Below are 27,551 nucleotides of genomic sequence, written 5' to 3'. Positions count from 1 at the left end.
AACACCAGAACCAAGTGGAGGAGAGCCCAGTCATTGTGGGCAGTCCGGACAGGCCTGAGGCACTGCAAACAGCAGACACTCAGGCCAGCGCCCAACGACCGGATCCCCAACTCAGGCGCTCTACAAGGGAGCGTAAACCACCAGAGAGACTTAACCTGTGATCCCAATAAGACTTTGGGGGGGAGGTGATGTCATGTATTCAACTGTCATTGTAACCCATGTATAAACTGACTTAAGTTGTACACCGTGATAACACTGACCACTAGGTGGCGAACTTGTGGGAGACACTCCTAACCTGGACTTTCAGGTATAAAAGGGGAAGCTCCACCCATCTTCTCCACTTCAGTACTGGCTAATAAAGGTTACTGGCGACAGAGTGACCTCTCTAGTATGGGCCTCGTATGCATTTGTACTGTATAGTAAGGACATATTATTTAGCAATGGATTTTCAGTTGCTCAGCCGGCCTTACGCCCTAAAAGAGGTGTGTAACGCCTCCCTTAGCGCTCCACCCCACACTCAGAGCCCGGCTGATTAATTTTGCTGACTGAGGTGCAAACTTTTCTCGAGTGCTATAATTACCGCCCCGAAATGGACAGTAACAAAAATCCAGCCTGTAATGTGTTATCTGGGCTCAAGGGCATATGAATGTCCTTCATTGTTGCATTCTTTAAAAACAAATTTGTAGAAACAAGCTACTCTAATTCTTAAGAAAACAGTATCGATCTATTCTCCAATGCTAATGCATGCTTGTACTTTGAACCGTACACCAAGGAGATATATTTCTGCAGACGACACTGCAAAATTCAAACTGCAGTCCTTGCGATATATGAAAGCAGTGTTCTTTATGAACTCCTGTGCTTTTCAAACTGTAATTATGTATGCTTGGGTTTACTTGCCACCAGGGGGAGCGACCGTCGGAGGTCATTGGGCCACAGACACACACGGGCAGCCCTTGTCTATAAAGAATACCTCCATATTTAATCCTCACTTTGAGAGCTAATAGAGTCAGGTCGCACCTGATTTGAGTTCACGGTATTAAGGCTATTGAGTTATTGCATATGCAACACAAACAAAACTTAGAAGGAACACAGGACCACAATGAGGAAAAACCTTTTTACGCAGCAAGTGGTTAGGATCTAAAATGCACTGCCTGAAAGGGTGGTGGAGGCAGATTCAATCGTGGCTTTCAAAAGGGAATCGGATGAGTACCTGAAAGAAAAAAAATTGCAGGGCTACGGGGAAAGGGTGAGGTAGTGGGACTAGCTGAAGTGCTCTTGCAGAGAGCCGGCACGGGCTTGACAGGCCGAAGGAACTCCTTCTGTGCTGTAACTATTCTATGCTTCAATCCTTCTCAACACACTTTTACAAGACGTTGGACATGGATATCAGGTCAACTATTCGGTGTGCATCAAGGTTTGTTCTTGAAAGTAGGGCAGCTAAATTAACATCAGCGAAGATGCTGGTCACAACACCTTTTGATATAAGTGCACAAAGAAATACAAATGCAACTCCTAACTTCAGCCACAAGGATCAGCAACCAACCATTGAAAATGGTGCCTGACAGCAGAAAGATACCTGAAGTAACGACTGGAGAAGAATCAGTTCAGAACTACCTGCAAAAGATTTATAGAAACTGACAGCCTAAAAGGAGGCCATTCGGCCCGTTGTGCCTGTGCTGGCTCTTTGAAAGAACAGTCATGCTTAATCCCACATCTCTGCTATTTGTCCATTTTGGGAGTTTAAAAAAAATACTTAATAACCGGGTAGTTTATCACAAAATACAATGTGCTCGTGAGAATCATATAACGATTACTCACTCAGCAGCTACAAACCTCGGAAAATGGTGTCTGTCCACATGGTGAGATCACAATTAGACACGATTATCTGCTGGTTGGTGAATCAAGCATATCTAACTGCAGCATGAATGGAAAACTAAGAAACCCTGAATCCATCAGCATACACACAAATTTCACATAAAACTTGCATAAATCAACCTTGCTTCTCACTGGAACCTCAATCTTTATAGTCTCAGATATAATATACGGACTTCTCATGCGTATGACTGTTTCATCAAATCACACTTGTAATGTGAGTCCAGGGCACTCCGCCCGATTCGTAAACAAAGAGTGTAAAAATCTCATCATGGAGGGTCGACACATGACATGCTGATCAGGCTTCCAGGATTACCATGGAATCTGTCTCAGGAGTTGTTCAGCTGACCGAAAGAAATACCATTTCAATCAACTGAACCACAAAAATAAACTCTTGCTGTTGGAGACACACTGCGGCCTCTGTCTTTCACAATAATCGGCAGTTTTGTTCTTCTGCATCAAATTAATGTCTTTCACTTCAGCTGATCTGGAGGGAGCTGGGAGCAGCTGAGTTAAGGATGTGCAAGAACAATCACATTGAATTCTTTATACATGAAGAGCTGATCTCGTGATGTTGCTGACAACGAGTCAGAGGTTATGCAGGTATGTTATTGTTGGACTTGCTCTAGTGTGGTGTTTATGATATTGCCCTAGCAGTCTAGAGGTCAGCAGTTCATAATCCCATCCTGACTAGCTGTGAAACTATGTTCAATAAGTCTGGTAATTTGTGAGTTGATACCAGAAAAATAGTCCTTAAAAAACAACTGGCTCACTAATATGGGTTATGGTTGCGGGTGGGGTGGAAAGTATAAATTGTGACACACAAGGTAACACAATTGTGTGGGACAGGCTCAATGCACCAGAGGGTCTTTACCTGTTTGTCATTGTTTGTATGGTCGCCTCATTTAGGAAAGGGAACCTGCCATTCACAGCTGGTCTGGCCTACACATGACTCCAATCCTACACAACATGGTTGTTACAAGCTTCGGGACTGCCTTAGATAATCTCTCAGCTTCAGAGGTGCTGATAACTCGAACCGTAGTGGTTTGAGTACCGTATATTTAGAGATGTGCCTGTACTTCTAACTATAAGCTAGGATAACACATTGGACCTGCTGATAATATTATGTTACATAGAATAAAACTTTTCAGTATTTGTCCTCCAGCTGTTGGTGAAGCTGCCAAGGCTACTGTATTACCCATCGCTAGTTCATAGAACCGTGGATCCTTACAGAACAGAAGGAGGCCATTCAGCCCATCTGAACATCTTTGTGATGAACAACTTCTCGTGTCCTTGGCACACTCCCTCACTTGCACATCCTCAATATTTTCAAAGGCGGGCTGAAAATCACTCGGTGAAATGAGTAATGGTCACAGCATGTGAACAGACAGAGTAACAGTCAAAACAAAGAAAGAAATACTTGAATTCATATAGCGCCTTTCATGGCCACCGGATTTCCCAAAGCGCTTTATAGCCAATGAAGTACTTTTTTGAAGTGCAGTCACTGTTGTAATGTAGGAAACGCGGCGGCCAATTTGCGCTCAGTAGGCTCCCATAAGCAACAATGTGATTGTTAGCGCGAATGTTTTCCTGCAAGAATCACTCGACACTCTGGGTCGGTTCCAACGCCAAAACGGCTTTTATTACGCCGTCGGGGAGAGAGCCTCTGGTTCAACTCCAGGCACTCCACTCCACCGAACAAAGAAATTAATCGATATTTATATGTTTTACAATAGTTCATTACAGTTGCTCAGCCCACTTCGGCTGGACACAATCCAATCATAATGATTATAGATTACATATAGGTTTAAATGGGCCAATAGAATTAATCCTGGTACATCAGGGGACTGCATGATCAGTTTGTGACAGTTGGGGGCTGATCCCTATCCGTGTGATGCTCTCCAGGCCCCCCTTAACGTCGTTGCTCGTGGATTCTGCCGGTGCCTAGCTCCTTATCTCTATGGTTGCTAGGCACCCTATATGGGGGTCACTGACTTGAGGACATTCCGTACTAGATACCGCAGTGTTCTATACACTATCTTGTCTCAAGCTGTTGATTCAAGACATTCCTGAGACCAGGCTCTGCAGGGTCAGTGCTCAGTCAGCAGCTTTAGCTAACTTGGCTAACCAAGCCCCCATCATGCTTTGCTAAGCCCCCTGGCAGCCATTTTATATTTGGCTAACATTTTAAACATACATACATACATATCCAGCAGGTGCCTTTGCCTTCCTACAACAGTGATAATGACCAGATAATCGTTTTATGTTGATTGAGGGATAAATATTGGCCAGGACACCGGGGATAACACATAGCAACATAGAAATTTACAGTGCAGAAGGAGGACATTTCAGCCCATCGTGTCCGCGCCGGCCGACAAAGAGCCACGCGGCCTTCGGTCAGCAGCCCTGATGGTCACATATAAACCTATGAACAATGGCGGAAAGGTAAAGAGCACCCGACCCAACCAGTCTGCCCTGCACAACTGCGACACCCCTTACACTGAAACATTCTGCACTCCATCCCAACCGGAGCCATGCAAAAACCAGATCAAAACCCAGGCCAAATGAGGGAAAAGAAATTTGGGAAAATTCCTCTTCAACCCATCCAGGCGATCGAAACTAGTCCAGGAGATCACCCTGACCGTATTCGATTCCCTGCAGTACTTACCATCATATCTGCACCGGCCAACAAGAAGTTATCCAGTCTAATCCCAATTACCAGCTCTAGGTCCGTAACCCTGCAGGTTATGGCACTTTAAGTGCCCATCCAAGCACCTTTTAAATGTGGTGAGGATTTCTGCATTCACCACCCTTCCAAGCAGTGCGTGAAGAAGCTCCTCACCCCCCCTCAAATCCTCACTGAACCTTTTACCAACCACCTTAAAACTATGCCCTCTAGTAATTGACCCCTCCACCAAGGGAAATAGGCCCTTGCTATCCACTATATCCAGGCCTCTCAAAATTTTGTGCACCTCAAAAAGGTCTCCTCTCAACCTCCTCTGTTCCAATGAGAACAAACCCAGCCTATCCAATCTGTCCTCATAGCTAAGATTCTCCATTCCAGGCAGCATCCTAATAAATCTCCTCTGCACCCTCTCGAGTGCAATCACGTCCTTCCTATAATACGGTGACCAGAACTGCACACAGGACTCCAGCCTAACCAGAATATTATACAATTTAAGCATAACCTTGTATTCTATGCCTTGGCCAAGAAAGACAGCATTCCGTATGCATCCTTATCCACCTGGCCTGCTACTTTTAGGGATCTGTGGACAAGCACTCCAAGGTCCCTTTGTTCATCTACACTATTAAGTGGCCTACTGCTTAATGTGTATACCCTTTTCTTATTAGCCCTCCCAAAGTGCATTACCTCACACTTCTCTGAATTAAATTCCATTTGCCACTGCTCTGCCCACCTCCTGCATTCCATGACTTTCCTCTTCATTAACAACCACACAGCCAATTTTAGTGTCATCTGCAAACATCTTAATCATACTTCCTATGTTCAAATCTAAATCATTGATAAATATACCACAAAAAGCAAGGGACCCAGTACTGAGCCCTGCGGAACCCCACTAGAAACAGCCTTCCAGTCACAAAAACATCCATCAACCATTATCCTTTGTTTCCTACCTCCAAGCCAATTTTGGATCCAACTAGCCATTTGCCCTGAATCCCACAGGCTTTAACCTTCATGACCAGTCTACCATGTGGGACCTTATCAAAAGCCTTGCTAAAGTCCAAATACACTACACCGTATGCACTACCCTCATCGATCCTCGTGATTACCTCCTCAAAAAATTCAATCAGGTTAGTCAAACACGATCTTCCCTTAACAAATCCATGCTAACTGCACCTAATTAATCCTTGTATTTTCAAATGTAGATTTATCCTGTCTTTCAGGATTTTTTCCAATAATTTTCCCACCACTGAGGTTAGGCTGACAGGCCTGTAATTACTTGGCCCATCCCTTTCTCCCTTCTTAAACAAGGGTACCACATTAGCTGTCCTCCAGTCCTCCGGCACCATGCCCAAACCAAAGAGGACTGGAAAATGATGGTCAAGGCCTCTGCTATTTCCTCTTTTACTTCGCTCAACAGCCTGGGATACATTTCATCTGGGCCTGGGGACTTAACTACTTTCAAAGCTGCTAAACTCCCCAATATCTCTTCTCTCACTATGTTTATTTCATCCAGAATTTCACACTTCTCCTTGATAGCAATATCTGCATTGCCCCTTTCCTTTGTGAAAACAGATGCAAAGTGTTCATTAGAACCATACCAACATCTTCCACCTCCACACAAAGATTACCCTCATGGTTTCTAATAGGCTCTACCCTTTCTTTAGTTACCCTCTTGCTCTGACATCCAGGGAGCTCTAAAATTGTTATTCCCACCCTTTTTCTTTAAGGGCACATGTTTGGCCTGAGCCTTCCAAATCTCCTCCTTGAATACCTCCCACTGTTCCGACACTGATTTACCCTCAAGTAGCTGTTTCCAGTCCATTGTGGCCAAATCACTCCTCAACTTAGCAAAATTAGCTTTTCCCCAATTTGGGATTTTTATTCCAGGCCTATCCTTGTTCTTATTCATGACTAACTTGAATCTGACTGAATTGTGGTCACTGGCACCCATGTGCTCTCTCACTAATACTCCTTCCACCTGCCCGCTTCATTCCCCTAAACTAAATCCAAAACCGCCCCCTCTCGTGTTGGGCTTGTTACATACTGACTAAAAAAGTTCTCTTGAATGCATTTTAAGAATTCTGCACCCTCTATACCCTTCACACTATTTGTCCCAATCAATATTAGGATAGTTAAAATCCCCTACTATTACTGCACTATGGTCTTTGTCTTCACAGCAATTTGCCTACATATTTGCTCCTCTATCTCCCTCCCACTGTTTAGGAGTCTGTCATATACGCCCAGCAGTATGATTGCCCATTTTTTATTTTTCAATTCAATCTATTTGGCCTCATTTGATGACCCCTCTAACATATCATCCCTCCTCACCGCTGTAATAGTTTCTTTAATCAATACTGCGACCCCCCACCCCCGCCCATTTTGTCCCCCTTTCTGTCTTGTCTAAAAATCCTGTAACCAGGAATATTGATCTGCCAAACCTGCCCCTCTTTCAGCCATGTCTCTGTAATGGCTATAATGTCATACTCCCAAGTGTCTACCTGTGCTCTTAGCTCATCCGCCTTATTCGCTACACTCCTTGCATTAAAGTATATGCCACTTAACACAGGAAAACCTCCTTGATTACTACTTACTAACCCTTGTTTCCTCTACCTTACAGATTTGCTTTCTAAATTCTTGCTGTCTAATTTCTGCTTTACTTCCTTCCCTATTGAATTTGTTCTCAGGTTCCTATCCCCCTGACAAGCTAGTTTACACTCTCCCCAACAGCACTAGCAAAACTCCCCGTGAGGTTATTGGTCCCGGCGCTGTTGAGGTGCAACCCACATAGTTTGTACAGGTCCCATCTCCCCCAGGCGGTCCCAATGCCTCAGGAATTTAAAGCCCTCACTCCTACACCAACTCTCCAGCCACACGTTCATCCTCTCTATCCTTCTATTCTTGTACTCATTGGCATGTGGCACCGGTACTAACCTGGAGATTACTACCGTTGAGGTCCTACCCTTTAATTTTCTTCCTAGCTCCCTAAATTCTGCCTGTAGGACCTCATCCCGCTTTCTACCTATATCATTGGTCCCGATTTGGACCACGACCTTTAGCTGTTTACCCTCTCTCCCCAGAATGCCCTGTGTCCGCTCTGTGACATCCTTGACCCTGGCACCAGGGAGGCACCATGCCATTTTGGAGTCACGTCTGCGGCCGCAGAAACGCCTCTCTGTTCCCCTAACTAAAGAATCCCCTATCACTAGAGCTCTTTTATTCTTCGTCCCTCCCCGCTGTGCAGCTGAACCACCCGTGGTGCCTTGGAATTAGCTCTGGCTGCACTTCCCAAAGGCATCTTCGCCCTCACCGAAATGCAGAAGTGAATATTGGTTTGAAAGCGAGATGGACTCACGGGGGGACTCCTGCACTACCTGCCTAGCATTCTTACTACGTCTGGTGGTCACCCACTTCCCCTCTGCCTGCACGCTTTTAAGCTGCAGGGTGACCACCTCCTGAAACGTGCTATCCATGTAGCTCTCAGCCTCGCTGTATTGACTCCAGCTGCCGCTCAAGCTCCGAAACGTGGAGCTCGAGAGGTTGAAGCTGGAGACAACTCCTGCACACATGGAGCGTCCAGGACTTCTCACATGCTGCAGGATATGCACTCTACAGGACTGAGCTTCCCTGCCAACCTTCTAATTAAACTTATCTAATTTAAAATCTAATTAAAAGAAAAAGAGAGATAACTTACCAATCAAACAGCCAACCACTTACCCGTCCGGACGAGGGCTACGAGATCCTCGTCAGAATTGAACTCCTCACCGACCTTCGGAACTCCTGCTCCTCGGATCTCCCGAACTCTCGGACCTCTCCCGAACTCCCGAACTCTCAGATCTCTCGGAACTCCCGTACTCGGACTGTCCTGCTCTTCTTCAAAATAGTGCTATGGGATCTTTTACGTCCACCTGAGAGAGCAGACGGGGCCTCGGTTTATCGTCTCATCCGAAATAGAGCACCTTTGACAGTGCAGCGCTCCCTCAGCACTGCACTTGAGTGTCAGCCTGGATTTTATGCTCAAATCTCTGGAGTGTGATTTGAACCCACAACCTTCTGATTCACAGACGAGGGTGCCAAATGTGGGGCCGGACCACACTGATGAGGAGGTTACAGGCATAATCGCATGTAAGTTTCATGTTCTAGTTTGTAAACGGGGTGCTTCAATTGACCTCAGCATCCAATGCATGGAGAGGTTAAAATGAATCAGGATTCCTGCTTCTAACAGCTATGCAGTTCTCATTGGAAAGCTGTTTCATGGCACAGAAGCGAAGGGCCGCATGGCTCCTTCTGCTCTATAAGATTCTATGAGCTAAGGATGGGCAATAAAGTGCTCTTGGCAGCATTGCCAACATCTGAAGGATAAATATGGAAAAGTTTTATGTAATGTAGCATAATATTATCATCATCAGGTCCAATGTGTTCTGGTGATTAAATTTAAATGTATTTTTATTACACAGTATCATTTGACCTTTTCTTATAAAAATGTATTTTATATGTAATGACCTATAACAATCACAAACTCCAGTAAACCCTCTATCTCTCTCCTCTTTCACTCTTTTCTGCGCACGTGCAGATGACCCCTAACCTCCTGAAACGCAGGAAAAGGCCGTTGCTCTGGAAGCCAGCCTTGTACGCCTGAATAAATCACTAACGCCCTTTTCACATGACTATGGCTAACGGCCAAATTAAGGGGCCCAAGTTTCGGGCCGCGCTTAGAACGGCGCAGCCCCGACCTGGACGCCCGTTTTTCACACCACAAAGTGCGCCTATAAAAAAACTTACAGATTCTCTGGCTCCTTGCTGGTCCTCTGGAGCTGGGCGCGGCGCAGCACGAGCTGTGGGGGGGCGGAGCTAGGTCCCTTCGCTGAAAACAGTGCCAGGACCTCTGCACATGCGTGCTACAGTGGACGCGCATGTGCAGTAGCTCCAGGCGTCCAAAACTGTGTGGGAGGGGCCCGAAACACGCAGCCCCTAGCCCTGGCCGAATGGCCTCACTGGGGCTGTGTGCATAAGGCTCCTCCCATGGCCAGCTCCTGCTTCCTCCCGACCCGACTTCCGCTTCCCCCCCACCCCCGGACTGGACCTGACCCCGACCCCAACACCGACCCGACTCCCACTTCCCGCCCACCCCCCACCCAGCTCCCGGACCGGACCGGACCCAACCCCCCCCGGACTGGACCCGACCCGCGCTCTCCACCCCCCCCCCCCGACCCGAACCGAACCGACCTCTCTCCCACCACCACCCCGACCCGACCCGCGTTCCTGACCACCCCCCCCCCGCCCCCCCCCGGACCGGACCGGACCCGACCTCCCTCTGCCCCCCCCGACCCGCGCTCTCGACCCCGACCCGCGCTCCTGACCCCGGACCCGACCCGACCCAACGCCACCTACCTGTAAATCTGGTGCTGGGGACGGGCCCTGCCCGAAGTCTTGGGCCCGGCCGGGCCCACCCAGCCCGTTCAGCCTCCCTCCCACTTCTCCTTTTCCCCCCGCCCCTTCTCCTTTCCCCCTTCTCCTTTCCCCCCTCCCCCCTTCTCCTTCCCCGCCTTCTCCTTTCCCCCCCTTCTCCTTCCCCCTTCTCCTTTCCTTCCCCCCCTCCTTCCCCTTCTCCCCCCTTCTCTTTCCCCTTCTCCTCTCTCCCCCTTTCCCCTTCTCCTCTCCCCCCCTTTCCCCTTCTCCTCCCTCCTTCCCCCTTCTCCTCCCCCCTTTCCCCTTCTCCTCCTCCCCCACTTTCCCCTTCTCCTCCTTCCCCCTTCCCCTTCTCCTCCCCCCATCCCTTCTCCTCCTCCCCCCTCCCCTTCTCCTCCTAACCCCCCCTTCCTCTTCTCCTCCTCCCCCCTTCTCTCCACCCACCCCCTTCTCCCCCTTCTCCTCATCCCTCCCCCTTCCCTCCCTCCCCCTCTGCCTCTCTCCCCTCCTCCTGCCCCCCTCTCTCCCTCTACCCCCCTCCTCCCCCTCCCCTCGCTGTCAGAAACACAGACACTGACAGACAGAGAGTGAGGGACACACACAGACAGACAGACAGAGAGATAGAGACACAGACAGACACACACTGGGGGGGGGGGGGGGGCATCCCAGCACGCTGTTTGAGGGCTCCCGGTGCTGCAGTCGGTGAGTAGAAAATGTTTTATTTATTGATTTTTAAAAAAATTATTTCTTATTAATTTTTTTAATTGATTTATTGGTTGATTTATTGATGTTTTTATCATTTATTATTGATGATGGCTCTTTATTTGTAAAACTGAAGTGTTTAATGTTTGTAAACTTCCCTTTAAACCTCCCCCCCCCAATTCCCTATGCCTGATTTGTAACCTATGCTTGATTTTCTAAAGTGTCGACAAGGTTTTTTCGAGCGTACAAAAATCTTCACATACTCCATTCTAAGTTAGTTTGGAGTAAGTTTTCACTGCCGAAACTTTGAAAACAGGCGTAAGTGGCCGGACACGCCCCCTTTTGAAAAAAAATTCTGTTCCAAAGTGAAACTGTTCTAACTGAATAGACCTGGAGCAAACTAAATGCCGAGAATTTGAATTTCTAAGATACTCCGTTCTACACCAGTTGCTCCAAAAAATCAGGAGCAACTGAGGCCGAAACTTGGGCTCAAAGAGTGGAAACTAGCAGGTTTTAAAATGGGCGATATTCTGGCAATCACAAAAAAATATATAATTCCTAACGCCGGAAATCCCGCCCACTTTTGGACGATCTGGATACCAATGCAAAGTCTAGCCCATAGAATCACAAAGCACAGAAGGAAATCATTCAGGCCATTGTGCCGGCTCTTTGAAAGGGCTATTCAATGAGTCCTACTCCCTTGCTCTGGCCTCATAGATCTACTTTTTAAGTATATATGAGGCTGAGGGGAGACCTAATTGAGGTGTATAAAATTATGAGGGGCATAGATAGAGTGGATAGGAAGGACCTATTCCCCTTAGCAGAATGGTCAACAACCAGGGGGGCATAGATTTAAAGTAAGTGGTAGAAGGTTTAGAGGGGATTTGAGGAGAAATCTTTCACCCAGAAGGTGGTGGGGGTCTGGAACTCATTTCCTGAAAGGGTGGCAGAGGCAGAAATCCACATCACCTTTAAAAAGTACTTGAATCTGCATTGAAGTGCCGTAACCTACAGGACTATGGACCTAGTGCTAGAAAATGGGATTAGACTGGATAGCTCTTTGTCGGCCAGCAGGGCCACGATGGGCCGAATGACCTCCTTGTGTGCTGTAAATTTCTATGATTCTATAATATCAAATTCCCAGTATCAATTTTTTTTGTCTTTCTCAAATTCCACACTTCATATTCCAGAAGTCTGGAATTGGACAAGTGTTTGACCATCTTAGTCACAAATTGCTGGATTTTTTACAAACTAATAATGGGGCGGGGCAGTGGTGATATGTCATTAATTCCCCATTATTTCTGCAGCAACTTCTGGGCCAATAAATATTCATGTTTCTAACTGCAATGGATAGATAGGACAGAAATAGCATGTGAGAAATAGTGTGACAAGCACAACGTTAAACTCATGACAGGAAGTATAACTGGAAGTCAGTGCTTCACTTACAGGAAATGTGCCCTAGCACATAAGAATTTTTACGCGATATCCATGTAACAAAATTATACAAAACACAGCACTCCTTTGACGCTAAGTAACAAAGACAAAGAAAAAAGAAAGACTTACATTTATCTCATCATCATCATAGGCAGTCCCTCGAAATCGAGGAAGACTTGCTTCCGCTCCAAAAGTGAGTTCTCAGGTGGCTGTACAGTTCAATACAGGAATTACAGTCTCCGTCGCAGGTGAGACAGACAGTCTTTGGAGGAAAGGGTGGATGGGGAGTCTGATTTGCCGCACGCTCCTTCTGCTGCCTGCGTTTGTTTTCTGCATGCCCTTGGCGACGAGACTCGAGTTGCTCAGCGCCCTCCTGGATGCCTTTCCTCCACTTAGTCTTTGGCCAGGGATTCCCAGATGTTGGTGGGGATGTTGCACTTTATCAAGGAGGCTTTGAGGGTGTCCTTGAATTGTTTCCTCTGTCCACCTGGGGTTCGCTTGCCGTGTAGGAGTTCCGAGTAGAACGCTTGCTTTGGGAGTCTCGTGTCGGGCATGCGAACAAGGTGGCCCACCCCATGGAGCTGGTCGAGTGTGGTCAGTGCTTCGATGCTAGGCATGTTGGCTTGATCGAGAACACTGATGTTGGTGTGTCTGGGGGCTAAGACTTACACTTATTTAATACATTATTAAACCACTTTGACATACAATGAATTACTTTTAAGTGCAGCAACAACTGTTCTCAAGGCCAATGTAGCAGCCACTTTATGGAGAACAAGATTCCATATTTTCACACATAACACATCATGCATTTATTACCTTTGCCTTTATCAAAATTCGCATTGTCCAATCATTCATTTTGGGCTCAATTTTCGCCAATTCCGTATTGCCAGAGTTACTCCTGTTTTTTTTGGCCCCGACTACTCCAAAAAAAAACTTGCAAATTTCACCATTCTATTTTTTGAAATTGGCGCCGTGCAGCCTGTCATTTAGCTTCGGAGGGTGGAGCCTAATGTCTGCATCAAAAAAACGATGCCCCCCCCCCACCTCCCTTCTGCACATGCGCGGAAAAAAAAAACATTTTTGACGTGACTGCTATGGGCGCGCATGCTCAGTCCAGCTCCCGGGCAGTATTCGGCCATTTTTAAAGAGCCAGTTTTGTGTGAGAATGCTAATTCTCATTGGAAAAATTGCAATACAATACGCAATGTGGCTCAAGGACCAAGAATTTCTCACAGGATGAAGTGGAGGCCCTGGTTACTGTAATTGAGGCCAAATGGCACAAGCTGGACACCAGCAGAGGTCACATAAAAGTTTCACCAAAAGAAATGAAGAAACGCTGGTACCAACTTGCAGAAGATTACTGTGCAATGGTGACTAACTCGAGGTCTGGAGGCCAGTGCAAAGAAAAGTGGTAGGACCTTGGTCAAGTAGTTAGTTATAAGGTTACAAATCTCTGGAAAAGCACAGAAGGAGACCATGACCTAAAAATTGATTAATACAAGCTTTTGGAATTTAATTCAAGCTTTTGGAATTAACTGGACAATGGGAACAAAAAAGCCCCAGCCTTAGGGCAGGTGGTGACTCACCCCAATTAAGGACACTCTGTGGTCAGGGACCAGACTGACTTTATGCATAATAACGATGGAGTTGTTACATTTTCCTAAGTTAACTGATGAGGCCGTGAACTTCATTGGCCAGGCGGGGCAGGAAGCACGCTCACTGGAGACACCAAGTCTGCAAGAAGACCGGACAACAAAGGAATAACTCCAGGTGCACATTTATGGGGAATGAGGTATTTTTAAGATGGGGAGTCATTTTGAGCCTCGCAGACTCCGTGTGCAAACTGGGAACAGTAGAGTCCATTATTGCAGGCAATCAACCAGGATCACCACAAAACAATGTATCGATGCAAACACATTATCAGAAACCGCAGTGGCAGGAGATCAGTCAAAACATGGCTATAAATATACGAGCTAGAAGCAGCTCAGTATGGATACAGGTACACGCGCACACCCCACCATTCGTCCATCATCGTTCGGCGGGAAAACGGAAGCGTGGTACCGAAGAGAGGTACAGAACATACATGGAAGGAACAGCACTGCAGAGAACCAACCACATGGAATCAATGACCACAAATTTACAATAGCTACAACCTGGAAGGGTGATTGTATGTCGTCAGTCGATTTAGCTTAGAAGTCTAGTTCTGTAGTTTTGCATAACAAAACTGACACTGAGTTAAGCCTACATTTTATGCCAGGTGTTGTCCTTTTCCCCTATAAGTCCAGAGGTCAAAGAATCAAGGGAGAGTGTAAAGCAAACATGCCCTACAAGTGTAAGCAATATTTTCATTTATTCACTGGAATTGCAATTGTAAATGTGACCATCTGTATATATCCCACCCAACAGAAAGACACCCTCTCTAAAAAGTTACATTTTCATCTTTGCAGAGGAAGTTGGCACACAACAAAAGGGAAAGAATTCGAAAAGGAGGAGGCCCAGCAAATCTGCAGCCACTGATACACTTGGAAGAGAGAGTCGCTGCTTTGATGGGTCCTGCCTGGAGAGAAGCAACCACCACTGCACAAGCTGGGCCCACATTCGAGGGAGAGGGTAAGTCCTGCAAATTTCACAGTCTGGCTTTGCGAAATGTTAAGTACTACATGAGGTGGCCATGCTTCGGTTCACGGGGATGTCTCCGTCAGCCACACTTCGGTTGATGTAATGTGCTATCATTCATCGTGGTCCTTCAAATCAGCCTGCTGCCTGCGCTGTGTGAGCCTACTCATGCCACCTTGCCCTATTCTGCTGCTAACCAATTGTCTGTTCTGTTATATTTTGCAGAACTTGAGGCCAACCCTGACGAGGCTTCCAGAAGAAGATTCAGATATAAACGAGCCTGAAGAGGAGAACATCTTCTAGTCCCACCTTCCAGACCAAGAGCATAGGTGATCTTACGCGATCACTTCTGGACACCATCAGTGGGGTGGGTGATGAGGTATTGGGACTGTCGGGAGAAGCAACAACACTCTCACGAGAAATGGGAGCACTGTCTGGGCACATGAGGGAGGGAATGTCGCAGGCAGCTGATACACTGTCGGTGAACATGAGGGAGGGAATGTTACAGGTAGCTGAGACGCTGTCGGTGAACATGAGGAAGGGAATGTTAATAAGAACATAGAAACATAGAAAATAGGTGCAGGAGTAGGCCATTCGGCCCTTCGAGCCTGCACCACCATTCAATATGATCATGGCTGATCATGCAACTTCAGTACCCCACTCCTGCCTTCTCTCCATACCCCCTGATCCCTTTAGCCGTAAAGGCCACATCCATCTCCCTTTTGAATATATCCAACCAACTGGACTCAACAACTTTCTGTGGTAGAGAATCCAAAGGTTCACAATTCTGTGGGTGAAAAAGTTTCTCCTCATCTCGGTCCTATATGGCTTACCCCTTATCCTTAGACTGTGATCCCTGGTTCTGGACTTCCCCAACATCGGTAACATTCTTCCTGCATCTAACCTGTCCAATCCCGTCAGAATTTTATATGCTTCAGTGAGATCCCCTCTCATTCTTCTAAATTCCCCGAATATAAGCCTAGTCGATCCAGTCTTTCCTCATATGTCAGTCCTGCCATCCTGGGAATCAAGTCTGTTGAACCTTCGTTGCACTCCCTCAATAGTAAAAATGTCCTTCCTCAGACTAGGAGACCAAAACTGTACACAATACTCAAGGTGTGGTCTCACCAAGGCCCTGTACAACTGTAGCAACTCCTTGTTCCTTTACTCAAATCATCTCACTATGAAGGCCAACATGCCATTTTCTTTCTTAACTGCCTGCTGTACCTGCATGCCTACTTTCAATGACTGATGTACCATGACACCCAGGTCTCGTTGCACCTCCCCTTTTCCTAATCTGTCACCATTCAGACAATAATCTGCCTTCCTGTTTTTGCCACCAAAGTGGATAACCTCACACTTATCCACATTACACTGCATCTGCCATGCATTTGCCCACTCACCTAACCTGCAACCTCCTTACAGCTCACATGCCGCCCAGCTTAGTGTCATCTGCAAACTTGGAGATATTACATTCAATTCCTTTGTCTAAATCATTAATATATAATGTAAATAGCTGAGGTCCCAGCACTGAACTTTGCAGTACCCCACTAGTCACTCACTGCCTGCCATTCTGAAAAGGACCCGTTTGTTCCCAGTCTTTGCTTCCTGCAGTTATACAGGGTATTGGTGAGGCCGCACCTGGAATACTGTGTACAGTTTTGGTTTCCATATTTAAGAAAGGATATACTTGCTTTGGAGGCAGGAGTAGGCCATACAGCGCTTTGAGCCTGCTCCACCATTTAATATGATCATAGCTGATCCGATCATGGACTCAGGACCACTTCCCTGTATGTTCCCATAACCCCTTATTCCCTTACCGGTTAAGAAACTGTCTTTCTCTGTCTTAAATTTATTCCATGAGCCAGCATCAACAGCTCTCTGAGGCAGAGAATTCCATGGATTTACAACCTTCTGAGAGAAGAAATTCCTCCTCATCTCAGTTTTAAACGGGCGGCCCCTTATCCCTAGTTCTAGTCTCCCCTATCAGTGGAAACATCTTTTCTGCATCTACCTTGTCAAGCCCCCTTGTACGTTTCGATAAGATCACCTCTCATTCTTCTGAATTCCAATGAGTAGAGGTCCAACCTACTCAACATTTCCTCATAAGTCAACTCCCCCATCCCCGGAATCAACCTAGTGAACCTTCTCTGAACTGCCTCCAAAGCAAGTATATCGTTTCTTAAATATGGAAACCAAAACTGTACACAGTATTCCAGGTTCGGCCTCACCAATATCCTGTACAGCTGTAGCAAGACTTCCCTGCTTTTATACTCCATCCCCTTTGCAATAAAGGCCAAGATTCCATTGGCTTTCCTGATCACTTGCTGTACCTGCATACTAACCTTTTGTGTTTCATTTACCAGGTCCCCCAGGTCCCACTGCAGCACTTTGCAATTTTTCTCCATTAAAATAATAACTTGCTCTTCGATTTTTTTCTGCCAAAGTGCATAACTTCCAACATTATATTCCATCTGCCAAAATTTTGCCCACTCACTTAGCCTGTCTATGTCATTTTGCAGATTTTTTGTGTCCTCCTCACACATTCTGAGGATAAGGGGTCACAGTCTGAGGATAAGGGGTAAGCCATTTAGGACCGAGATGAGGAGAAACTTCTTCACCCAGAGAGTGGTGAACCTGTGGAATTCTCTACCACAGAAAGTAGTTGAGGCCAATTCACTAAATATATTCAAAAGGGAGTTAGATGAAGTCCTTACTACTCGGGGGATCAAGGGTTATGGCGAGAAAGCAGGAAGGGGGTACTGAAGTTTCATGTTCAGCCATGAACTCATTGAATGGCGGTGCAGGCTAGAAGGGCTGAATGGCCTGCTCCTGCACCTATTTTCTATGTTTCTATGTTTCTATTGCTTTTCCTCCCATCTTTGTATCGTCAGCAAACTTGGCTACATAACACTCAGTCCCTTCATCCAAGTCGTTAATATAGATTGTGTTGTGTCCTTACACACTGCAGCAAATCAACACGAGGCACATACTGGAGACAAGGTCACTCTGTGACCTGTACCTTTATTCACAGGACCAAGAAGTGATGACCCTGCGTGGGACCTCCCTTTATATACCAGGTGAGGAGTGTCTCCCCCAAGTTTACCCCCGTGGTCAAGGTGTGCATTTCTCATGTGTATACAGTGTTGTTACATGAAGGATACAATTATGTGAGGTTACAAACATGACATCACCTCCCCCCAATGTCTTTGGGTCAAAGATTGAGTCTTTCAGGCGGTCGACGCTCTCTCGTGGAGCGCCGCAGTTGGGGCTCTGGTTGTTGAGCCTCGGCATGCGTCTCTGTCACCTGTGGTGATTCCGGCTCGCCCGGGCTGACTGCAGAGACTGTGCATGCTGCTGAATGTTCTTGTTGCTCATTCACTGGCGGTGGTGTGGGCAACATCTCATGATTTTCCTCAGGTTCCTCAGTGTCCATGCTGAACCTTTTTTTTTAACTTGGTCCAGATGCTTGCGGCATATCTGCCCACTGTTGAGTCTGACCACTATGACCCTATTCCCCTCTTTACCAATTACAGTACCCTCGAGCCACTTGGGCCTCACAGCGTGATTAAGAACAAATACAGGGTCATCGATTTCTATCAATCTCCCCTTTGAGTTACGGTCGTGGCACTCATGTTAGGACTGGGGCTTGCCCTCAACAATGTCTGACAAGACTGGATGAATGAGGGACAGCCGAGTTTTTAAGTGTACGTTTCATGAGTAGTTCCGCTGACGGGACCCCCGTGAGCGAGTGCGGTTGGGACCTTTCGGCCAGCAGGAGGCACAATAGACGGTATTGAAGGGAGGGTCCTTGAATCCGGTAATGCCTTGCTTTATGATTTGGACCGCACGCTCCGCCTGGCCATTGGAAGCCGGCTTGAACGGCGTTGTCCTGACATGTTTGATGCCATTACCCAACATGAACTCCCGGAATTGATAGCTAGTGAAACACGGGCCGTTGTCGCTAACTAGGATGTCCGGCAAGTCGTGGGTCGCAAAGACCGCACGCAGACTCTCCACTGTGGTGGATGTCGTGCACAAATTCAATATGATGCACTCGATCCATTTCGAGTACGCATCAACAACAATGAGGAACATTTTTCCCATGAACGGGCCCGCGTAGTCTACGTTAATACGTGACCATGGCTTGGTGGGCCAGGGCCACGGGCTGAGTGGGGCCTCCCTGGGGGCATTGCCGAGCTGGGCACACGTCGTGCATCTGCGAACACAGTGTTCCAGGTCTGCATCAATTCCCGATCATAAGCACGATGCCTGGGTGCTCGCTGTGGAGTTCCCTGATGAATGCTTCCCTACCCCTCTGGGGCATGACTACCCGGCTGCCCCATTGTAGGCAATCGGCTTGGATGGAGAGTTCATCGATCCGTCTGTGAAACGGTCTGACCTCTTCAGGGCATGCTCTGTGTGCGGGTGCCCAATCCCCAGCCAGGACACATTTCTTAATCAGAAATAGGAGGGGATCTCGGTTTGTCTAGGTTTTGATCTCAGTGGTGGCCAGTGGAAGCCTGCTGAGCACGTCAGCGCAATTTTCGGTGCCTGGCCGGTGCCGTATGGTGTAGTCATACGCAGCCAGCGTGAGAGCCCATCGCTGTATGCGAGCTGACGCGTTGGTATTGACAGGTTTGCTGTCGGACAACAGGGATGTTAACAGCTTGTGGTCCATTTCTAACTCGAACCTTCTGCCAAAAAGGTACTGGTGCATCTTTTTCACCCCGTAGACACATGCGAGTGCTTCCTTTTCAACCATCCCATACCCCCTTTCTGCTTGGGAGAGCGACCTTGAAGCATAAGCCACAGGTTGGAGTTGGTCCTCATCATTACTCTGCTGCAACACGCACCCAACCCCATAGGATGATGCATCGCATGTCAAAACCAATTTCTTACAGGGGTCATACAGGGTCAATAACTTATTGGAACAAAGCAGGTTCCACGCCCGATTGAAGCCCCGTTCCTGACAGTCCCCCCAAAACCAATCGCAACCCTTACGCAAGAGCACATGTAGTGGCTCCAGCGATGTACTTAAGTTCGGTAGAAAGTTCCCGAAATAGTTCAATAGTCCCAGAAATGAACGCAACTCTGATGTGTTGCCGGGCCTGGGTGCGCAATGAATCGTCTCCGTTTTGGATTCGGTGGGCCGGGTCCCGTCTGCGGCAACCCTCCTGCCCAAAAACTCGACCTCTGGGGCCAAAAACAAACACCTGGACTTCTTTAGTCGCAGGCCTACCCAGTCCAGTCGGCGTAGCACCTCCTCCAGGGTGTGGAGGTGTTCCTTAGTGTCTCGACCCATGATAAGGATGTCGTCCTGAAATATGATTGTTCCAGGGATGGATTTGAGCAGGCTTTTCATGTTCCTCTGAAAGATGGCGGCTGCTGAACGAATGCCAAATGGACACCTGTTGTAGACAAACAGCCCCTTGTGCGTGGTGATGGTGGTCAGTAGCTTGGATTCTTCGGCCAGTTCTTGGACCATGTAGGCCGAAGTGAGGTCCAACTTGGTGAACAGCTTGCCCCCTGCCAGCGTGGCAAAAAGATCCTCCGCTCTCGGAAGCGGGTATTGGTCTTGTAGCGACACTCGGTTGATGGTGGCCTTGTAGTCGCCACAGATCCTGACCGAGCCATCCGTTTTTAGAACAGGGACGATGGGGCTTGCCCAGTCGCTGAATTCAACGGGCGAAATTATGCCCTCTCTTAGCAACCTGTCCAACTCACTCTCAATTTTCTCCCGCATCACATACGGCACCGCTCTGGCTTTATGGTGTGACGTCCAGGCTGATGCGTATCCTTACTTTGGTGCCTTTGAAAGTCCCGACGCCAGGTTGAAATAATGACTCGAACTTTAGTAGGACCTGTGAGCATCAACTTCGCTCCACAGATGAAATGGCGTGCACTTCCCCCCATTTTCAGTTCATCTCGGCTAGCCAGCTCCTCCCCAAAAGCGCGGGACCATTTCCCGGGACAATCCAGAGTGGCAGCCGGTTCTGCGATCCATTATGTGTGACCACCAACATTGCACTGCCTAGCACTGGGATGATCTCTTTGGTGTACGTCCGTAATTGCGTGTCAATGCATTCTAGCTTGGGTCTGCTAGCTCTGAGTGGCCACAGTTTCTCGAATTGTTGGACACTCATAAGTGACTGGCTGGCTCCTGTGTCCAGCTCCATGCGTACCGGGATGCCGTTTAACAGTACTCTCATCATCATAGATGTATGAGCTGTGGATGTTTGCCACCTGGACCCACTGAACTTCAGCGTCCATTGCTGTGTCCCAGGCATACCCCTGCCTTGCATACCCCTCTTGTGTTTATCCACTTCGTAAACCAGCCTCGCTGCGGGCTTCCTGCACATCCTGGCTCAATGTCCGCTCAAGTTACAATTTCTGCAGATAAATTGTTGAAACCTGCAGGTCTTCGCAGCATGTTTGCCCCCGCACATCCAGCATGAGCTGAGATTGTTGTGAACAAAAGAGCTGTTACCAGGCATTCCTCTCTGATTGTCTCTTTGATTACTCTTGAGCACTCTATTTGTGGGTGTCAATGGTCCCATCCCGGGACATATTGTCCCTTGTGATGGTGTAAATGCCATTGTCTCTGTTGCGGGCCCACCCTCGAGTCTGTTACTGCCTGGTTGGTGTTGAATTGCCCTTACCTGCCTGCGGGGTTCTGAGTCGCGTTTACCATGTTAACTCCCTGCTCCATCGCCACTTTGGGAGCAGAGTTGCGCGGGTATATGATCTTGGTTTCCTCCTCCCCCGCCATGAAGGTTTGAGCCATCAACACCGCTGCTTCCAAGGTCAAGTCCTTGGTCTCAATTAGCTTCCTAAAAATCCCGGCATGACCAATGCTCTCAATGAAGAAATCTCGTAACATCTCCCCCCTGCAGGCATCTATGAACTTACAGAGGCTGGCCAAGCGCCGAAGATCTGCAACGAAGTCCAGTATGCTCTGCCCTTCCCGACGTCGGTGCGTATAGAATCGGTGTCGGGCCATGTGTATACTACTCGCCGGTTTGAAGTGCTCACCGATCAGTTTGCTGAGCTCCTCGAAGGTCTTGTCCGCCGGCTTCTCAGGTGCGAGCAGGTCTTTCATCAGCGCGTACGTCTTAAGTCCACAGCTGGTCAGTAGATGTGCCCTTCGCTTGTCAGCCGCTGCCGCTCCCAGCCAGTCCTTCGTGACAAAGCTCTGCTGGAGCCTCTCAACGAAATCGTCCCAGTCCTCACCAACACAGTACCGTTCCTCCGTGCTACCAGTGGCCATTCTCTTGAATCGTTGATTCCCATTTCTCGTCGCCAAATGTTGTGTCCTTACACACAACAGCAAATCAACATGAGGCACATACTGGAGACAAGATCACTCTGTGACCTGTACCTTTATTCACAGGACCAAGAAGTGATGACCCTGCGTGGGACCTCCCTTTATATACCTGGATGACCAGGTGAGGAGTGTCTCCCACAAGTTCACCCCCTGTGGTCAAGGTGTGCATTTCTCAGGTGTATACAGTGTTGTTACATGAAGGTTACAGTTATGTGAGGTTACAAACATGACAGATTGTAAATAGTTGGGGTCCCAGCACTGATCCCTGCGGCACCTCACTAGTTACTGATTGCCAAACCGAGAATGAACCATTTATTGTGACTCGCTGCTTTCTATTTTTTAGCCAATCCTCTATCCATGCTAATGTATTACCCTCAATCCCGTGAATTTTTATCTTGTGCAGTGACCTTGTCAAATGCCTTCTGGAAGTCCAAATACACCACATCAACTGGTTCCCCTTTATCCACCCTGTTGGAGATAGTTGAGACACTGCCAGGGCACGAGTGAGGGAATGTTGGAGTTAGCTGCTGCAATCAGGGAACACGACCAGAGCCCGCACCCATTGACAGAATCAACTGCCACTCCACTCCAATCCCCAGACCAGCCTCTGAAGTGGCCCAAGCCGGGCCTTCCACATTATCGCCTGCCTACACCCCCCCCCATCAAGATGTGCGCATTACCCGAGATGTTCGAAAGAATCAGCTTGGTACCAACCCGAGAAACACTGCGCCACCGCCTGCGGGCAGGGGTGGAGTCACCAAAACCAAGCGCAGCGGGCGGTCTTAGAATAAGTTAGAGGAGAGATGGGTGAAGCCTTTCTTTGCTGCTGTTGTTGTTGTTATTATTATTATTGTTGTTACTGTTGTAACTGTTCTCAAATTAAAAGTTTTTTGTAAGTTATGTAAATTTACAAATTTAAAAGTTTATAAGTGATTTTAAAGTTTGTAAGTGATCTTCACTGAAAACTTTAAAGTTTGATACAAGAATATTTTTATTAAAGTACAAACAAGTGTTTGTTAAACTTTTGAATAAAATATATTTTCAATTATAACTGAATCATTTCCATTATTTGCTCCATTAACATAACACATTACGGAACAGGTCCAAACAATAAACGTGGTCCATTTGGAACAGTTGCCGCTGAGCCTTCAGGCAGCAAAGCGTTCACGGATGAACTGCTGGCACAAGGCTCGAGAATCCTTAAAGGGGCATGATGGCCCGCCCTCCTCTGCCGTCATGCTCCAGGTTCAGATAGTTGCATGGCTTCCTCCTCCTCCTCCTCCTCCTCCTCGTCATCTGCATCTTCCTCATCACCATCAGCCAATCTCACCTCAGGTGGGTCTTCTACTACCAGCTGCTGCTGCCTCATGATGGCTAAGTTATGCAGCATGCAGCAGACAACAGTGAACTGACCAACAATCTTAGGGGAGTATTGCAAGTAGCCTCCGGAATGGTCCAGGCATCGGAAACGCTGCTTCAAGATGCTAATGGTCTTCTCTATTATGCTGCGTGTCGCAATGTGCGACATGTTGTATTCCCGGTCAGCTTCCATCCGGGTTACGGGTAGGGCGTCATGAGCCAGGTGGCGAGGCCGTACCCTTTGTCTCCCAGCAGCCAGCTCTGTCCTTCTGGCTGCTGCTGAAACATGTCAGATATAGCGCTCTCTGTAGGATGAAAGCATCATGGGTGCTCCCAGAGTATCGCCCATCAATTGACATGATGCGATGCACGTCGTCACACACGAGCTATACATTCATGGAGTGGAAGCCTTTTCTGTTCCTGTACATTTTGGAATCCTCCAAAGGTGCTCTCAATGTGATGTGGGTACAATCAATGCCCTGTACCTTTGGGAAGCCAGCAATCCTGCAGAAGCCCACAGCCCTTTCACACATTACTGGGTAGTCATGGGGAACTTTATATAGTCATTCCTCCGGGCATACAGTGCAACAGTCACCTGCTGAATGCAGATATGTGCTGCATGTTGAGAAATGACGCACACATCCCCAGTTGTGGCCTGGAATGATCCAGATGCATAGAATGAAAGTGCAGCTGTAACCTTCTCTTCAACTGACAAAGCAGTTCTCCTGACACTTCTAGGGTGCAGGTCTGCTTTTACTAACTCACAGATCTCAGTTACAACTTTTTTGCGGAAACGCAGCCTTCTCACACAGTCTGCATCACTCAGGGGCAGGTATGAACACCTGTCTCGATATACCTGACATGGTTAAGGCTTACTTCCCATCGTCCTACGTGCTCTGAGGTTCCTTATGCGATGACGTCGAATAATTGTCTCCTCCGCAGCACCGTCATAAAGAAGGATTGCACGAGGTATGGCATTGTCAATGTTGCCCCTATAATTAAATTGTACCTTTGCAAGAAGCTCAAAACAGCAGGACTGTGAGGTAAAGCTTCTCTGCTCTCTCTCCCCAAGGTCGACACCCTAGTATGGACCACACCCTGGTCTGCGCATGCGCAGTAGGCTTGCTTCGAACAGGAAGCTAGGCATTCAAATGAGGACATTTGGGGCAATGAAGTCTAATGCAATTCTTAATTTTAGATTTTTTTCAAAGTACCACCCACCACCGACTGACCGTCTCCTAACCGGGCCCGAGGGTCATAGAAACAGAGAAACATAGAAAGTAGGTGCAGGAGCAGGCCATTCGACCCTTCGAGCCTGAACCACCATTCAATATGATCATGGCTGATCATGCAACTTTAGTACCCCATTCCTGCTTTCGCTCCATACCCCTTGATCCCTTTAGCCATCTAACTCCCTTTTGAATATATCTAACGAACTGGCCCCAACAACTTTCTGTGGTAGAGAATTCCACATAACTCTCTGAGTGAAGAAGTATTTCCTCATCTCGGTCCTAAATGGCTTACCCCTTATCCTTAGATTGTGACCCCTGGTTCTGGACTTCCCCAACATCAGGAACATTCTTCCTGCATCTAACCTGTCTAATCCCGTCAGAATTTTATATGTTTCTCTGAGATCCCCTCTCATTCTTCTAATTCCAGTGAATATAAGCCTAGTAGATCCAGCCTTTCTTCATATGTCAGTCCTGCCATCCTGGGAACCAGTCTGGTGAACCTTTGCTGCACTCCCTCAATAGCAAGAACGTCCTTCCTCAGATTAGGAGACCAAAACTGCACACAATACTCGGCGCAGAAAGACGCCATTGGTTTTATGCGATGTTTTGGAGGGAGTCAAGAAGTCAATAAGCGTCGGCCAGTAGAATCGCACCCTCGCCCAGACACAGGTACTCGGCAAACACCCATTAGCCCACCCCCCCCCGCACCCCGCCCCCACACCCTTGGCTTCTTTTGAAGCTGCTGCATCGTGTAAGACTTCTCATGCCTTCAGTTCGACTTCCCCCCCCCCCCCTCCCCCTAGCCCCCAGGCTTCTTTTGAAGCCAAGCCCTGAGCCCGTGTCTGGGCAAGGGACCGGTTCTGCCGGCCGACGCTCCGACCCTCGAGCCCAATTTGGAGATGTTCGGTAGTGGCGTGGCACTTTGAAAAAAATCTCAAATTAAAGAATTGCATTAGACTTCCACTTTCTCCGTTTTAAGTTTGAAAAAAATTAAGCTTCATTTATTGACTTCTTGACTCCCTCCAAAACTTTGCATAAAAACTATTTTTCTGCGCCGATTTTTTAAGTTGCGTTGGTTTTTCTCAAGTGCTCAGAAGGTTTTTTGGGAGTGGTCACATGCTGGCTGTGGAGAAATGTAAGTTGGCCAAACTTGCATGAATCTGAATAACTGCCGCAGACATCAGGTTACAACACAAAAAAAACTAACCTAAAAAAATCATAACTAACTGAGTTACGCTGGCGCACAAACTTTGGGGAAACTTGGATATTTTAATTTTAGGCTAAAAAAATGCGGCGCGCGCTGAAAAAAACGGCGCCGATGACTGGGGAAAATTGAGCCCTTTCAAAGAGTTTTCAACAGTGGGCAATAAGCCATGTGGTCAAGCTTCACGTGTTACCTTGTGTCCTGTTCTTCAGAACTTCCCAGGTTTTGACTCCCCACTTCAGTCACAAATGTCTTGTGTTATGACCTTGTGGCCTTTGCGTTGCAGACGCAACGTCTGCAAAACCGTTCTTGAAATGAAAGGGGTTTGTTTATCCCGATTGGCTGTGGCCGTCCACTGCGGTTATGACATTGTTCAGTCTCGGCCATCTGGAACACAGCTTTTGAACTTACAAAGCAGCTTTGTTTACAAGTTTACACACCTGTTCAACAAATGCCGGCTAGCCTTTATTTCATTTTGAAAAACCTTTTGCCAGACAGAACATTTTTAATATATACCAAAATTAACAATTAAGGACTGGATTTTTGGTAAATTTGTGCCTTGTTTCGCGCCCCGATGGGCCGTTAAATGCTGCTTTTGGGCGTTATGCCGAGCGTCTAGGATTTAGCGCCCAGCCGGAAGATTTGGCTATTTACGCCAGCGCAAAAACTTACTGCTCCGATTTCCATGTGATTATGAAGTCAATCGTCGTGCAAAGCTGCACTAGCGCCCCAGATGGAACTTTCGGCCCGAATGCCTCATTTAACGCCCACCCCAGGAAACAGCTGAAAATACCAGGCGGTCCCAGGGTGCAGCATGCGCTATTGGCAGCATACTTACACAGAAGGCAGTTGTCAGTGACTGCCACGGTTGCATGCAGAATGCTGCGTGAGGCTCCAAGTTGCAAACGGTACTTTTATGTGCCGTGACACGTTGCTTACAAGGTCAGTGAGAGATTTCAATGCGGGCAATACTAGTTCGCCAACGTATCATGCTGGCTGCTGTTGGCAAGTGACTTCAAGCTGGAAAAAAGGTTCTTGGCCATGCTGGGCCACGGATTCGAAGAGGTCGCAGACATATGGGGAGGAGGCCTTACCTCCCATAGGTTTACAGGGAACATCGCTTATACCTCCAGATCTCTGAGGCGCAGTGCGCTAAAAGGCTGCGCTTCCGAAAAGAAGTGCTGACAGAGATATGCCAGCCCCGACAGGCAGACCGACAGTGTACCAGCACCAACAGATCTGCGCTGCCCGTCGAGGTGAAGGGGACTGTGGCAATGGCTTTCTATGCTTCCGGCTCCTTCCAGGCTGCAGCAGGGGACATATGCAGCATCTCTCAGCACGCTGCACATTGCTGCAATCGCTAAGTTAAAGACGCATGCACACAGAATGGAATTTATTAAAGTTCCCAATGAGCAGCGATAGCCAGAATGAGAGGGCTCGAGGGTTTGGATGATTTGCAGGCTTTCCCAAGGTTCACAAAGCCATTGGCTGCACACACGCCGCCTTGCGAGTACCATTACAACAATGCAGAGGTCTTCAGAAAAGGATACCACTCCCTAAACGTACAGCTGGTCTGCGACCACACGCAACTCATCCTCACAGTGAATGCTTGCTATCCAGGGAGCACACATGATGCTTTCATCTTGCGTGAGAGCAGTGCCTCATGGATGCTTCCGCGACAAAGATAAGGGCAGGGCTAGCTGATTGGGGACAAAG

This window comes from Pristiophorus japonicus, chromosome 1 (genome assembly GCF_044704955.1).
Source record: "Pristiophorus japonicus isolate sPriJap1 chromosome 1, sPriJap1.hap1, whole genome shotgun sequence".
In the NCBI taxonomy this organism is placed as follows: domain Eukaryota; kingdom Metazoa; phylum Chordata; class Chondrichthyes; family Pristiophoridae; genus Pristiophorus; species Pristiophorus japonicus.
This window is presented reverse-complemented; position numbering follows the sequence as displayed.